Source organism: Rana temporaria, chromosome 3 (genome assembly GCF_905171775.1).
Source record: "Rana temporaria chromosome 3, aRanTem1.1, whole genome shotgun sequence".
In the NCBI taxonomy this organism is placed as follows: domain Eukaryota; kingdom Metazoa; phylum Chordata; class Amphibia; order Anura; family Ranidae; genus Rana; species Rana temporaria.
In genome coordinates this window covers 244,588,282-244,605,792 of record NC_053491.1, presented here as the reverse complement: position 1 = coordinate 244,605,792, position 17,511 = coordinate 244,588,282, and positions in this window count along the sequence as shown.

Sequence of the window (17,511 nt, the reverse complement as noted above, 5' to 3'; positions counted from 1 at the left end):
TCTTAGCTGTTTGACAGGTCCTCGGATGGAGAAGAATCTTCGTAAAGCGTTGATGAAACAAGACGAATCCATTGACTCGATCACCTCGATATGTACAGCTCGTACGCTGAGACAGGTAAACAACACAGCCCACCTCTTGCTATTGGCTGCTCCACCGCGAGTCCTACGAGTTACCACAGTCCACGGACCAAATACATCAACTCCAACGTAGGTGAAGGGTGGATCTGTACTTAGGCGATCAAATGGCAGGCTTGCCATTTGTTGTAGTTGGTGTCTACCTCTTAACTTGCGACACTTGACACATTTAAAAAGCAGGGAAGAAACACATCTCTTCATTCCAACAATCCACAAGCCAGCTGACCTGATAGCGCCTTCTGTAAATTGTCGGCCTTGGTGTTGTATTAGTTCGTGATGGTGCCGTATTAGAAGAGTGGCAATGTGGTGCTGACCTGGTATGATGACGGGGTTTTGTTCCTTGCTGCACAGGTCAGATTTCTCTATTCGACCTCCAACTCGTAGCAACTGATTGTCATCGACTACAGGGTTCAGATTAAATAGTGAACTACCCTTTGATAGAGGTATTCCACCTTTGAATCTGTGCAACTCTTCCATGTACACTTCTTGTTGTACACAGCGAATGATAACCCTTTCCGCCTGCTCAATTTCCGTTGCAGTAGGGAGGTTGGTACAGATATGCCAGCCATGACATTCTGAAGTTGAGCTCCTTTTAAAACAATGGGCAATGTGTATCAAATAAGCAACAGCCCTAACAGCTAATGACCAGGTTGAGAAACGTTCAAAACGATGCGACTTTAGTTTTTGTTCTGAACTCGCAGAGGTACACAGTGTGGTGTACATAGACCTGATTTCTTTATCATCGTCAGGATGTACCAGTTCATAGGTAGTGTCCGTGGAAATTGAGTGGGAGTTTTCAGAAAGAAATCTTGGAGGCGACAGCCACAAGCAGTCGAGGAGAGCTACTGGAGATATAGCTCTTGTCCCACAATCGGCAGGATTAAGGTCAGTGGGAATATGATGCCATTGCTTTGGCAAGGTGAACCTTCTGATACGTTCTACTCTATTGCTGACGTACACGTAAAATTGTTTAGTTTGGTTGTAAATGTAACCAAGCACTATCTTGCTGTCTGTGTAAAATGTGAAGGAATCAATGTTAATGTCCATTTCACTCTTTATGACTTCAGCTATTTCCACTGCTAGCACAGCTGCACAAAGTTCAAGTCTGGGTATGGTATGTGCGGGTTTTGGTGTTAGCTTTGTCTTGCCTAGAACAAAGTTGCAGTGTATGTCTCCATTAACTCCTGAGGTCTTCAAATAGGCCACTGCAGCTATAGCTTCAACTGATGCATCTGAGAAAATATGGATTTCCCTCTGGACAGCGGCTGAGATGGAGACTGGGGCATAGCAACGTGGAATTTGGAGCTGTTCTAATGTCTTCAGAGAACCTCTCCATTTCTCCCATCTTTGTTGTTTCTCAATAGGTAACGGATTGTCCCAATCTATGTTATCAGTAGTAAGCTGTCTTAATAACGTCTTACCTTGGATGGTGACTGGGGCTATAAATCCCAGTGGGTCGTAGATGCTGTTCACTACGGACAAGACTCCTCTCTTGGTGAAGGGTTTGTCACAGGTTGACACCTGGAAGGTGAATGTGTCTGCCTTGATGTTCCACAGCAGACCTAGACTTCTCTGTATAGGGGGTGTGTCTGACCCAAGGTCAAGGTCTTTCACACTGGCAGCATAGTCCTCAGGGTGAAATGCATTCATTAGCTCTTGGCTGTTAGATATAATTTTGTGAAGTCTCAAGTTTGCTACAGCTAGCATCTCTTTTGTTCTGGTAAGAAGATTAATTGCTTCTTTAGCAGTAGGAAGGGATTTGAGCCCGTCATCTACGTAAAAGTTCCTTTCAACAAATTGACGAGCATCGGATCCATACTCAGCTTCTCCAAGCTGAGCTGTCTTTTTTAGTCCATAGATTGCTACAGCTGGGGAAGGGCTGTTCCCAAAGACATGCACCCTCATTCGGTAATCAATTACCTCTTTGTTGATGTCGTTGTCCTTGTGCCATAGAAACCTGAGGTAATTCCTGTTATCTTCCTTGACGATGAAGCAGTGGAACATTTGTTGAATGTCGGCCATCACCGCTACAGGTTCTTGACGAAAGCGAATTAGGACTCCAATGAGGTTGTTGTTCAAGTTGGGCCCTGTGAGGAGCATGTCGTTAAGTGAGAAGCCTTCATGTTGGGCACTGGAGTCAAAGACAACTCTGATTTGGTCTGGCTTTCGTGGGTGATACACACCGAAGGAAGGGAGGTACCAGCATTCTTCTCCTTCTTTCAATGGGGGTGCGGGTTCGGCATGACCCCTGTCAAAGATATTCTGTATGAAGTCCACAAAATGTCTTTCCATCTCTGGCTTCCTGCTTAAGGTACGCTTTAAGGAGGAGAATCTTTTGACTGCTTGATGTAGATTGTTTGGTAGCTTCTCTCTCGGGAGGCGAAAGGGTAGGGGTGCTACCCAGCTATTGGAATCTTCCTGAAAGAACTCATTGTCCATTACTTTAAGGAATTCTTTGTCTTCTGCCGAAGGAGCCAACTTGTCGTCTTCACTGCTTACATTGAAAACTGTAGAACCAAAGCTGTCATCGTAGGTGCGGGAAAGGTTTGTGTTGCAATGTCGCAACTTGCAGCTAGTTACCTTCTCCTTTACCCAGTAGTGATGTGGGCATGGCTCAAAGTGAGTATTGCGACCATTTGGCAATACATTTGTCTTGAATGAAGAAATGTTAGTAGGCCTTTTCATTTTGTCTATACAGACGTTGCCTATGATGACCCAGCCTAAGTCCAGGTACTGGGCGAATGGGGCCTCTGGAGGTCCGCTGACCTGCCTGTGTACCTTGTGGATCCTTAGAATATCTCTTCCCAGCAGAAGAAGGATTTTAGCATCTTTGTCAAGTGGTGGGATTTCACTGGCTATTGACCTTAGATGAGGGTGGTAGAAGGCAACTTCTGGTGTAGGTATTTCTTCTTTGTTGGCTGGTATCTGGTTACACTCTACAAGTGTAGGTAAGGGTAATTGTAGGTTATTTTCTAGGGAGGACACAATAAAACCATGAGCCCTTCTTCCAAAAACCTCTGTAGTTCCACTACAAGTGCCTAAGGTGTAAGGGTGAACCTCTCCTTTTGTGCAAAATAGATCGAACAGTTCGGATCGTGCAAGCGATCGATTGCTTTGATCGTCTAAGATAGCATACACCCTTAAAGTCTTTCCTGGCTGATCCTTGTGATGAATATTCACTAGGCATATTTTAGCGCAAGATTTGTCACAGTGGTCTTCCCCACAGACTTCAGTGCACGAAGAAAATACCATGGTGGAATTAGGTACGTGATCTGTACTCTTCCCGCTGTGGTTCTGCCCAGGAGGAAGGTCTGCATGTTGTGAAGGATTGGACTCAAGGGGATGGAGTGCTTGCACATGGTCCTCGGAACCGCACTCTATGCACTTGATAGGAGTTTTACATTCCTTGGCAAAGTGATCGGTGGAAGCACAGCATCTATAACATACCCCAAAAGTCTTTAGGAGTTCCTTTCGTTCTTGTAGGGGCTTCTTTCTGAAACCGATACATTTTTTGAGGGGATGAGGCTTCTTGTGGATGGGACATAATCGGTTTGGGTTTTCGATCTTGCCGCTCTTGTTTGGGGCGGGAGTGGGAATAATGTCTGTCTTCCTAACAGACACGGGACCTCTGCGGTTCCTGTAGCTAGTATGTAGGTTGTCACCTTTAGGTGAGGGAGTATTGAACTCGCTGAATGCAAAACTAGGATCGTTCTTGGTGTCAGCAATGTTCCTGACGAAATTGCAGAAGTAGGAGAACGGGGGAAAGGAAACCTTGTTTTCCCGTTTGTATGATGACCCAACTTGGATCCACTTTTCTTGTAGGCCATGCGGAAGCTTGCAAACGATAGGGTTAACTCCTCGAGCAGTGTCCAGGTAACTGAGGCCAGGTAGCTTAGGGTCAGTTTTGGCAAGCTGGACTTCGAGAAGAAGGTCGCTGAGTCTCTGGAACTCTATATTGTCCTTACCAGATATCCTTGGGAAATTTTCCAATCGTTTGAGCAATGCATTCTCTATGGCTTCAGGACTACCGTAAGTCTGTTCTAGACGCTCCCATGCTGCGGTGAGACCTGCAGTTGGATTGTCGATGTAAACTGACCTGAGGCTCTTGACACGTTCTGTTGACTGTGGGCCAAGCAACCCGATCAGCAGATCCAGCTCACGATCGGCAGTAAAACCGATACCGCCTAATGTAGTTTTGAAAGCGGCTTTCCAGCTTCTATAATTTTCAGGATGGTCGTCGAAGTTTACTAGGCCTGACTTGGCGAGCTCATGTCGAAGTAAGTACTTTACTACCTCTGTTGTATCGGTTGCCTCTGACTTTACATAGGAGGTTGCTGGTTGATTGTTGTGGATAGCATTGTTTATGGTATCGTTGCAAAGAGACGTGGGAAGATATGGTGCAGCAAGGGCATTCAGCTGAATTGTTGGGTGAAGGTCTGGAACAGTACTGTTAGCAGGAGGCTGGCGACTTGCTTGCGGATTAGTGTGCCGTTTTGTGACATATGCGGGATCAGCATGACAGTCGGGAGCTGCACTGGGGTGGGTTTGCATGTAGGAAGTGGCTGGAACAGCTTTTACCTGATGATGTGGTGAAGTCCTTGCGTTGCCGTGAAACGTGGAGGTAATTGAGTGTTCACTGCTGTGGTTTAGAACATAGTTCTTAGTGCGTTCAAAAGGATCTTCTACATCTGCCTTGACGCTGACCCTTTCGCTAGCGTTTTCATCTGCACCGATAGCTTGTTCCAAAACCTTTAGTTTTGCTGCAGCTGCCTCGTAGTTGCTCTGTTCCTTTAAAGCTTCAATTGCTGCCCTTTGACGTGCCGTTTGAGCTTCTATTGCTGCCTTTTGATGCGCTGCCTCGGCTTCCATTACTGCCTTTTGATGCGCTGCCTCGGTTTCCATTACTGCCTTTTGATGCGCTGCCTCGGTTTCCATTTCTGCTCTCTTTTTTGCATATGCGGCCCGTACCTTGATAGCCTCTGCTTCGGCGCGGGCATTCATTAGCTGTTCACTAAGCGTTGAGTGCCTTGAACTTCGGGATCTAGAGGAACCTTTAGAACGTCTGGTGGATACAGATTTGTGAGATACATTGTCCCGTGGCAGCATTAATTTTGCTTCTGCCTTTGCTTTAGTTCGCTGGATAAAGCTTTCTCTTTCCTCATTAAGAAGCTGGGCATTGTTAAGTTGCTCTAAGGACTCCTCAGTGTTGATGCTTTGCAGAATAGTTTTATATTTGTTGCTTGTAGTCTCGTACAGTTCGTATGAAGCAGAGAGATGCTTTATGGCGCCCTCTAGTTGCAGTACCTCATGGCTGGGACATGAAATCACATCAATGTGGGTGAGGATTTTATCCCAAATCTGCTTCAAACTGGTTGCTAGTTCAGTTCTCATGGATTCATAGTTCTCTTTAACCTTCCAAGTGGGTTTCACAGAGCGTTTGGTCAATGCAGTGAACTCTGGGTCCTCATCCTGACTTTCTCTGTGTGAAGCATGCTGTGGTGTTTCATCACACACTGAGCCCTTTCCACTCATGATGGCCTGCAGTACACAGGCTTGACTGTAGCAGTGAAGAGTGTCTGTATACTGTGAGGAGCTGTAACAAGCTGTGCTGGGGTTGTATGCAGAATTCTCATGCAATACACACAGTTACACTTCACTATGATCTGTTCTGTGACGCAGTTATCTCTGTGCAGGCTGCTGGATACGTTCTTTTACTATTCTGAATCGGCTGCAAAGGCTATGAATGTATTTTTCAGTAGCACATGGAGCTCATTGCCCTGAAGAGATTATCCATCCCAAATCACCTTTCCAGATAGCTTACTCAGTCACAACTCACATGAAAGAAGATCTGGCGATGTTTATTCGTCGTATGATCCGTAGAATGCAAGTTACAACAGGTAAAAGAACGATTCTTCCATGCAGGTATAAAGAATAGACACAGGTCAGATGAATTACAGCATTAAAATGACTGATACAGCAAAGAGGGGGAGGAGACTGAGCAGCATGCAAACTAAGGAATGCCACAAGAGTCAAACTAGATAGGCATTAAAGAGACAGTACATAATAAAAATAATATCATGTAACATGACAATCCAATAAAGGGTATAACCTGAAATCCAAACTTTCTGCAATAATCATTGACTAACATAGTACAATAATCTACTGCAATTACACTTGGTTGTAATGTATTGCCCCTGCCAGTCTTATACTCACCTGTCCCTGATCCAGGGAGCCATCACCCACAAAGCTGCATAACCACTTTAAACCACTCTAAACTGGGTCTGTGCATGCGCATTACACGCTCTATTCAATCCTATGCTAGAACAGAGAGCATGAACTTTCTATAGGATTAAATAGAAAGTGCACTGCACATGTGCAGGTCTAGCTCACAAGATTGTGACAAGCTTTGTGGACAGTTTCTCGCTGGATCAGGAACAGGTGACTAGGAAACTTTGGGAAAGGGGGGCTAAGGGCAGGGAACATTACTTCATAAGTGTATGGTAAAAGTGGTAATTTAAAGTGGATGTAAACCCACTCTCATCCTTTCTAAACTACTGCCATATTGGTTATCTATAAGGATATAGATGCCTCCTGCATGTATCCTTACCTGCCAAATGTCTCCCCTCTGTCTGTTATAAGAACTGAAAAACTGCAGATTCTGTGGGTGGTTCTGTTGTCTGGAGCTTGGTGGGTGGAGTCGTGATGTCAGTAGACTCCCCGCCCTCAGTGGCGTATCTAGGGTATGGCAGCCATGGCAAGGGCATGGGCGCCATATGAAGGGGGCGCTGTTGAGTGGCTGGGCAGCAAGGCACTTACCAGGGTCCGAGGGTCTCTTCTTCCCTCCTCCCGAGCATAGGCAGTATCTCCTTTTCAGCACCTTTGCTAATGAACAATGGCATCGCTATCCCTGCTGCGTTCAACCACAGCCCTCCCCTGTTCTCCCAGGCTCTCCCATACCATCTGGTCGGGTTGGCAGCGCACAAAGAAGGAGGAACATCAGCTTCTCCCTCTCCTTAAGTGATGAAGATTTCATCACTTCCAGTATTGGTTCTGCATTTTCCTGGCCTTGGAGGGCAGAGGAGGGATCAGGGGTCTAATAAACCCCAAATTTCTATATCAATAGGATATATCACTACCCAAGGTATCACAAGGGATGATAAATATTAATAGTTTTGTTAGCTTTTTTTGTTTGTTAAGGTGATCTGAAAGATGGGTTTCAAATGTTTCCACAGGGGCGCAGATTCAGCGCTTGCCATAGGCGCTATTTTCACTAGATACGCCTCTGCCCGCCCTCCTCTACACTCCCCTTACACTAAATTCTGCTATGATCACTAACATCCAGTCAAAATCCAGAAAAGTAACCACATGACTGCAGAAAAGGAGTGGGGGTGGGAATTAAAAAGTAATGCCTGTCTCCAGGCTAGTGCATGAGATATGTAAATAACCTGTCACTCACAGCAAGGGGGCAGAACGGACTAATGTTTTTCTCTGTAAGTCTGTTCTATTTCACTGAACAATAAAAGAGGATTGCTCAGAGCTGGATTAACTCTGTGTGGAAAGACTGGACACAGATGATAGGAAATCTTATACTCTACTCTAGCTTCTACTTTAAGATACAGTGAACAAGTGTTAGAACCATCATAAGCATTTATTACAGGGGTGCCCAACCTTTTGAAGAGCGAGGGCCACTTAAGTGACTTGGTAGCCACAAAGAGCGGAGCAGGTGGATGGCATGTCCGTGTCTGCTCTGCATATGCAGAGCGGACACGGACGCAGCCCACAATACTTTTGAGCGGATCATATTGGAGGTAGGACACAAGTCGGTTTATGTCTGCCACTACTTAGAGGTGAACGGAGGGTCTAATTGGTCAGACTGACTGTGTGAAAGGGGCCAGGGCTGCTTTCACACTGATGCGCTGCGGTTTACCCGCACCACTGGTGCAACGCAGTATACTTTTGGTTATCCTGCACTCTGCAATAGACTTCTATTATATTCTGCAGGTTTGGTGCACTTTCATAAAGCTCACCAAACTTGCAGGTAATAACAGAAGTCTATGGCTCAGTGCAGGTAACCCAAAGGTAAAGTTTGAAAGCAGCCCAGTAACCACTGCAGAAAAGATCTGCCCATATATACACACTGTAATTTTAGTAATAAACTGATCTTTAATAACATTATTCTTTTTATTAAATCCCAGAGCAGGAGGTCTCGGGCCACATCAGAGGGCTCCGGCGGGCCACATGTGGCCCCCGGGCTACTGGTTGGGCACCCCTGGTTTATTACGTTCTGGGTCCTTGTTTAGAATATTTTGATTAAAATGTAACTTGCTAAAAATCTTTTGCTAACTGATAGTTTGTGACTTTGTACACATGGTTTTAATCCTAATTCCCAAAAAGTTGTGACTCTGCGTAAAATCGACATAAAAACAGAATGCAATGATTTGCAAATCTCATAAACCCGTATTTTATTCACAAAAGATAATAGAAAACATATAAAAAAAATTAAAACTGAGAAAAATGTACCATTTTAAAAAGTAAATAAGTTTGTTTTGAAATTGATGACAGCAACACATCTCAAAAAAGTTGGGACAGGCCATATATTTACCATGGTGTGGCATCCCCTCTTACTTAACTAAACTCTGTAAACTTCTGGGAATTGAGGCCAGTAGCTGGAGTTTTGGGAGAGGAATATTGTCCCATTTTTGCCTGATAGAGGATTCTAACTGCTCAGCAGCCCTGGGTCTTCTTTCTCATGTTTTTCATTTGAGTATGCGCCAAATATTTTCAAAGTGGTGAAAGGTCTGGACTGCAGGCCGTCATACAGTAGATGTACTATGTGGTTTAGCATTGACCTGCTGAAATACTGCTGAAGGCCGTCTCAGAGAAAGACGTTATCAGGATGGGAGCATATGCTGCTCTAAAACCTGGCTATATCTTTCAGCATTGATGATTTATTTCCAAATGTGCAAGCTGCCCATTCCATATGCACTAATGCATCCCCATACAATCAGAGATATAGGCTTTTAAACTGAGTGCTGATAACAAGCCAGAAGGTCCCTCTCCTCTTAAGTGACAAAAAGATTGATCTGACCACAGAACAATTTTCCACTTTGCAACAGACCATTTAAATGAGCTTTGGCCCAGAGAAGATTGCAGCGTTTCTTGATCAAGTTCAGATATGGCTTCTTCTTTGCATGATAGAGCTTAACTTTGCATTTTTGGATGGCACAACGAACTGTGTTCACAGACAGCGATTTTTTAAAGTATTCTTGAACCTATACAGTGATGTCCATCACAGAATCATGCCTGTTTTTATTGCAGTGCCATCTGAGGGCCCCGAAGATCACGGGTATCCAATATTGCATTTTGGCCTTCTCCCTTGTGCCTAGAAATTTCTTCAGATGCTCTGAATTTTTTCATGATGATACTATGTACTGTATACGATGATATATTTAAAGTAAATTTTATGTCAAGAAACATTGTTCTGAAATTGATCAACAATTGTTAGATGCAGCTTTTCACAGATTGGTGAACCTTTGCCCATCTTTACTTTTGAGACACTCTGACTCTCCAAGATGCTCTTTTTATACCCAATCACGCTAATAACCTGTTGATAATTAACCTAATTATTTGCAAAATGTTCTTTAAGCTCTTCCTTGTTAGTACCATTTACTTTGCCAGTTTTTTGTTTCCCTGTCCCAACTTTATTGAGACATGTTGCTGCCATCAATTTCAAAATTACCTTTTTTTTCCTCAAAATGGTAAATTTTATCAGTTTAAACACTTGAAATGTTTTCTATTGCAAATTTAAAAAAATGGATTTACGAGATTTGCAAATCATTGCGTTCTGCGTTTATGTAGATTTTACATAGCATCCCAACTTTTTTGGCATTGCGGTTGTAGTTACATTATCTCTCCTACTCACTCTTGCTAAACAGTGCAGCAAGGTATGTGAGAGTAATATATGTGCTGTTTGGTTGACCGACCTACGTTTAGTCAAGGATTTCATGAGTGGATTTGCCAGCATTGCTGTACATTTCATCTTATATGGGGCAATTATGAAGAAGGTTTATTTTTTCTTTGCTAATGAATTTAATGACAGTTTTGCGTTTTGCTTTTAGAGGAAGAACACAACCTGAGATGCCCTCCGATGTCCTTGTCTCTGCCTATCTCATTCATGCAGCCTGTTATGCCAGGGTTGCATAGGAAATCAACCACACATTTACAGAGCTGGCGTCAGAGCTAAGAGGTAGTTCTTCGAGCCAACAAAACTCTTCATAGCAACAGCAAACAGTGTGCTGCAAACACTCCACCCACGCACTTGACTGTCAGCGCTTTTCTAATCTATGTGGCTGAAGCTTTTAAGATCACCGTCGAGTGTCAGAGACATAACAAGCTGAGAGATGTGCTGAAGGCCTGAAGGAAAGCAGAAAATAGAGATGGCGACAGAAAATGAAGAAGAGAGAATAGAAGGGAAACAGTGGCACTGATTTAAAAATACGGAGATGGAATTGAGCTGTTACCTACAGCAACTTATTAGCATTCATCTTTCATTAACAAAGTGGGAACAAGGACCTTTGAACATTAAAAACTCAGTTTTAAGAAGCTAAAATACATTCCAGGTATAGGAAAACAAAAAGGTCTTCAATGTCTTACAGTTCCCTATTATTTCTAGATTAGCCATAGCCTGAGTCGAAATAATGTCCCCTGCCTGCAGCTACAGAAAAGGAACATTGCTGTTAGTGGGATCTACCTGAAGACCACCACACCCCCTACTGAGTCAGACCTATAGCTCTGCAATCAGCAAAACTCATGTCTCTCCACTGATTGTAGAGCTTTGGCTTTGACTCAGTGGGGGGCATGTCAAACCTCTTAAAAGAGACCACTGCTTATCCACAAAAGAGCAAAACGTTGCATGGGACTGTATGCAGAATGTTTTACCTGAAATAACGACTTCAGAGGCAGGAGGTGGAGTAAACTTGGCCGCAGGCCTTTATTACTGGTATTATTTGTTTAAATTTACCATATTTATTGAACAATTAACCAACTCAATATATACACACCATATAACACATCACTTATTTACTTAACCACCACCATTCATCAACCCAGTCACTACTACTCAGGTTGGATCCACTTTATTATTAACTAACCCCTCTTGTTCATTACAAACCAAGAGAGAAACCAGTAATAATTAGGCCGCGACAAGGGAGGGGGGAGGGAGTTCACAGGTAGGGATCACCTTGCGTTCTGGCTGCTGCAGCCTGTTGCCCTGGCTTAAATAACCTTCTATCCTTCCAGAAGGTTCCCCTGGGACATGTGACCCGCTCCTAACTATCCATTGGGCCCTGGCTAATCCACCTGGGATTTTACCTTTTGTCATGGTCTTACCTCTCTCCTGTCTCCTTCGTTTGACATGTGCTGGCGGCCATCTTGGTTTCTGGGTCTCTTGTAGCCTCCCACCCTGCGGCTCCTCCTTCCCACTGGGAGGAGCTGGATGCCTGGCTCATATATATATAGGAGGTCTGTGGCTTCAGTTCCTTGCTTGGTCCTCCTGTGTTCACATGCTTCTAAGACTGCTGCTGCTGGTTCCGATCCCGGCTTCGTCTGACTTCCCTGCTGGTTCCTGATCCTGGCTTCGTCTGACTTCCCTGCTGGTTCCTGATCCTGGCTTCGTCTGACTTCCCTGCTGGTTCCTGATCCTGGCTTCGTCTGACTTCCCTGCTGGTTCCTGATCCTGGCTTCGTCTGACTACCCTTCTGGTTCCTGACCTCTGGCTTCACAAGACTCTGATTCGGTTTTACCATCCGTTTGGACTTTTGCTTTACAGCTTGATTTTCAATAAAGCCTTCTTATTTTCACTCATCTCTTGTTGTACGTCTGGTTCATGGTTCCGTGACACCTTTCAGGTGTGCAGGGGAGGGGCCACCCTCCCCGCCCACCAAGGCCAAATTACCTATTAACCCCAGGTGTGGGGGAAGAGGGAGACTTAAACCTTCCCCTCTGCAACATCCCCATGTGCTCAGGGAGCATAAAGCAGCTCCCTTCACATTCATGGGACTGTATGCAGAATGTTTTACCTGAAATAACGACTTCAGAGGCAGGAGGTGGAGTAAACTTGGCCGCAGGCCTTTATTACTGGTTTTATTAGTTTAAATTGACCATATTTATTGAACAATTAACCAACTCAATATATACACCATATAACAAATCACTTATTTACTTAACCACCACCATTCATCAACCCAGTCACTACGACTCAGGTTGGATCCACTTTATTATTAACTAACCCCACTAGCCGGGCTTGTTTCCAATCTGGCCTCCTAAACAAGACCGGCCCAACCACCCCACCTCGCGGCCAACTCCACCATATTCTAAAAGTCATTGTTGAAAATGTCGAGCCCAAATTTCAGAAAGATGAACCCCATCTGATCTAAAAAGTCACGCAATTCCCCCTTCTAGATCTACGTGCCTAAATGACAAACCCCCCAATAGTGGGCATGAACTTTGCTATTGCCCTGTTCAACCTTTTTCTGACCCTCTCAAACGGAGTCCTCGACCATACCAGTCTCGGAACTATTTCAGAAAAAAACAAACATAACTCAGGGAAGGACTGACATAACTGGCCCAGATCATCCTTAATCTGGAACAACAAATCCAGGGACTTACTACGCCCTATATCGTTCCCACCAAGGTGGATGATTAAAACATCTGGGATAGGCATGGACTGGAACAATAAACCCAACTCTTCGAACAGGTTTGCCCATACCATACCCCTCCTACCATGCCAGATAATGTTCACCAACTTGGGGTCGAAATTCAAACTCCCGGAATACACTCTTCGCAGAGCTCTCCTTTCGGCCCAGAATACGAAGGAGTGCGCTACTATACATACTGATAGGGCCTGACCTGAAAATTAAACAAAACAATGAGGACAAATGTACAATTTATAAGCGTCAGATTGCCATCTACCTATCTGTTTGATGTTAACCACGTCAAGACCCAACCTAGCTGCCTCTGTCGCCGCACCAATACGAAATGAGTGCGAGGAGAGGGGCAACCTCTCCATATCCAGTACAATTAAACACTTGTGAAAAACCGAATTGAATTGGTAACTGGTCAAAGGAAGGCGGTTGTTGTGTATAAAGAACGACCCCCCTTTTGAACCCCTTACCTGCAGGAACTGACCTACTGACTTGACCGGGCAAATGGAGGAGTCTGGGAAAGCCTGTAGTTTCATCCACGCTCCCTTCCCGAACTGGTCTGTTTTTGATCTGGGGACAAAACTTGTAAGACGAGAACTTTCAAGAAAAACATGAGACATGTGCATATTGGACTCGGCCTTCTTATTGGGAGACACGATCTCAGATAACCTAAACGCCCCGAAAAACATTAACAAAAAAAACGCCCGGAAAAGGATCGCCTCATAACGCGAAAAACAAACTAATTCTGTTGCCGACCACAATTTTGCGAGGATAGCCGGGGTTATCGCCATTCTGCTGTCCTTGCTGCCTGCACCTTTTCTGTAGCCTTTCAGGGCCTGCTTTACTGAAAAGAAAGAGGAGCATGGGGGGTGGTTGTTCCTTTTTTTTCCCGAAAAAAGAAACCCCTGCTAAAGTTTTATTCACCTGAGACCAGGATACAGAGCTGGCCAGTAATTTGTTTAAAAAAAAGACAAAACCAAACCTTCGGAAAATGCCAACTCATCCTCTCCCATAGAAAATACGTGAGCCAGCCACATCCGCCAGGCCGATGAGTACGCTGCCAGGGTAGCGGGGGCGACAGACTTCATAATATTTGAACAAACCAGATCTAGATCAGTTCCCATAAACGGGCCGGGCACTGGAACCCTTCCTCGTCCGCAGCTGGGAAAAGCAACTTGAACCTCCTCATCTGTAAACGCGCGAGAGAGTCCGCAATGACATTCTGTTTCCCAGGCAAATAACAAGCCTTTACCCAAACATTTAGACTCAGACATTTGAAAACCAGGTACCTAATCAGCGAGATGACAGGAGGAGATTTGGATGATAAACAATTTATAGCAAAAAGCACCACCTTATTGTCGGTGCTGAAAAGTAGTCTTCTATTTACAAAGTACTTACCCCAAATCTCTAATGTGACCAGAATGGGAAACAGTTCTAAGATTACTATGTTCTTGAGATAGCCTTTTCTCCTCCAGCAAGGATGCCATAGCGAAGCGCACCAGTGGGTTCCCCATATAGCTGACAAACCCACTGATCCCGCTGCGTCTGTGTATAAACAAAAATCTTCGTCTGTTACAAACTGACTGAAAAATTGCTCTGCCATTGAAATTAACCAAAAATTGTGACCAGACAAGCAGATCCTCCCGAATCTCAGCCGAGATTCTGATATGGGAGGAGGGGGACTTGAAACCCTGAAATGGCTAGTTAAAGGCGTCTAGAAAATATCCGCCCCACAGGCAGAATTCTGGCCGCAAAGGCCAACAGACCGAGTCATTTTTGGATTTCTTTTAATATGACCTTCTTTTTCCTTATGCACAGATGTTCCCTCAATTGGGAGACCTTCTCGGCTGGAAGTTCAAACACCATTGCTACTGTGTCAATGGTAATGCCTAGAAAAAACAACCGTGTTGTCGGGTATATCGTTTTGTCATGAGCCAAAGGGATGTTAAACGACTCGCAAATTTTTAAAAAAGAAGACAACACGTTTGAGCAATCAGCCGACGAGACCCCCAAGAAAAGGAAGTCATCCAGATAGTGTAACAAAAAAGATGAACCAGAGTGCCTCTGCACCACCCATTCCAGAAAGGTAGCGAATGATTCAAAATACCTGCAGGAGAGTGAGCAGCCCATTGGAAGGCAACGATCAAAGAAAAAACAGTCATCAAAAACAAAACCTAAGGGACTGAAAGACAAAGGGTTAATAGGTAACAAACGAAAGGCTGACTGAATGTCGGTCTTAGCAAGAAATGCTCCTTGACCTAGCAAACGAATTTTAACCAATGCGTCGTCAAAAGTTGAATATTTCACTGATGACATTTCCTCACTGATTTGATCATTCAGAGAATCCCCTTTTGGCGATGACAAGTGATGTATCATCCGGTACGATCCTTGTTCTTTTTTAGGAACGATCCCCAGAGGGGATACTCTGAAATTCTCAAAAGGGGGGTAAGAAAAGGGGCCAGCAATCTTACCTTCTTGCAGTTCCTTAAAAATTGTTTCCCTAACCACCTCAGGTAAGTCTAAGGCTGACTTTAAATTCCTACCTATGTCACAACCTTGACCGTCAAAGGGAGGAAGAACAAAACCATCCCTAAACCCTTCAAATAGCAGCTGGGCCATTTGCCTGTCTGTGTAAATTTGCAGCCACGGCAGCATTCTTTTCAGGCTCACCGGGGATAGTGCTTTTTGGAAAGGATTCCCTGTACTGCGGTTGGTTAGCGATAGACATTTTTTTGAAGCACTTGGTAACAGGGTGTGCTCCTGCGCAAAAGGCACACTCATGTCTGTATCTACAACTACCCGGGAATCTGCATTGAGCATCATTGAATGAAAAGCATATGCCTTTCTTGTATGCAGCACCTGGTGTACCTGAGGCAGAGGGCTGAGGCTTTGGATTAAACGCTCTTTGTGGCAGAAAAAGATTGAGCCATAGCCCGATATCTTTTTATCCCCACTCCAAATTGGGGTGCACTGCCAACTTCTGACAAAACGATTCGTTGTATACAAACCATGCAACCCCCCCAAAATTCTTGTATGCTTCCAGCACGATGTCCACATGCTGCAGGAGACCCACACTTTTCTCAGGACATTTCTCACATATGATGCTAGAGTATATCAAAAATGCCTGTAACCAATTACTGAAGCTTCTGGACACCGGCCTGCGCCTATCCTCATCACCTCTCTCATCCTTTTTATCTTTAAACAAAGACTCCTTCGCAGAAGGTAAGAGTGACAGTAAGTCCACAAACTCACCTCTGACAATTTTTTCTTTCATAGTTGCTGTTAAATGGTAACCTAAAGGGGAGAGCGTGCATGGCAGCGCTTCCCTGGCGCAGATTTCTGGCACATTATTAGGAATTTCAACACTATTTACAGTCACCCTTTGTAACACAGCCGAGGGGGCTACATTACCCCCCATTCCTTGTCCCCCCCGTACCTCCTCGGGGCTAGCCCATACTGAAGCTACAGAGCAAGGTACATTCTGACTAGCTGTAGACAGATTAGGCGACATACCCGCAATCAGGGAGGACAAAGAAGCAGTTAATGAGGTTAATAGATGTAATTGAGTCAAATTCTCATTACCTGGACCTGGAGAAGTCATCTGGGAACACACCACAGGTATCTGCTGTGCCTGAAGGGATGACTGGGTGTAAGCACCCTGGCTGCCTCCCCTAGCTCCAGCTGTACTTTGCGGCCTGGTGGCGCTGCTGCCGAGACCGGCCGGCAGCCCGGGGTCCTCTGTGCTGCTACCTGCTGCTTGCGACACCTGCCCTGGAACTTGTGGGAGAAAAGAAAAAGATGGTGCAGGCTGTCCTCTAGGGGGAGCACCCGACCCCCTGCCGCGTCCCGCGCACTGTCCTCCGCTCCTCCCAGCCTTCTGTGCCCCCCTTCCCGACGGTGGCAGGCTGCCTGTGGGCGCAGGGGAGAGACGATTCGACCTCCTGCGTTTGGTCGGAAGAGGCTCCGGAACATCAAGTAGAGCTGGGATGGTAAAGTCCACCACCGCCTCCCCCCCGCCAATAGGAACGACCACCGCTGGAGTGGCAGCTTCCTGGTCCAACGACCATGCAGACGCCGACAAAGGCTCCAATAGACAGGTAGAGATGAATGGGGAGGAGGGAGTGTGCTGAGGTGATGCCAGGGGGGATGCTGTGATTGCCTCAGGGGGAGAGGCAGCAGCAGCTGACCCGGACTGCTCAGCTGAGAAGGATCCCAGTAGATAACGTCGCTCTGTACCTGGGGATAAAGAGAGGCACTGCTGCATCCACGCCTCGCCATCCTCGGCCCCAGCTCTCTCCAGGATACGGCGGACCAGGCTCTTCATGGCAACAACACAGGAACAAGTTCACAGGTAGGGATCACCTTGCGTTCTGGCTGCTGCAGCCTGTTGCCCTGGCTTAAATAACCTTCTATCCTTCCAGAAGGTTCCCCTGGGACATGTGACCCGCTCCTAACTATCCATTGGGCCCTGGCTAATCCACCTGGGATATTACCTTTCAGGTGTGCAGGGGAGGGGCCACCCTCCCCGCCCACCAAGGCCAAATAACCTATTAACCCCAGGTGTGGGGGAAGAGGGAGACAAACCTTCCCTCTGCAACATCCCCATGTGCTCAGGGAGCTTAAAGCAGCTCCCTTCACATTCATTCTGCAGCTACGGGCAATGAACAGACTTCTC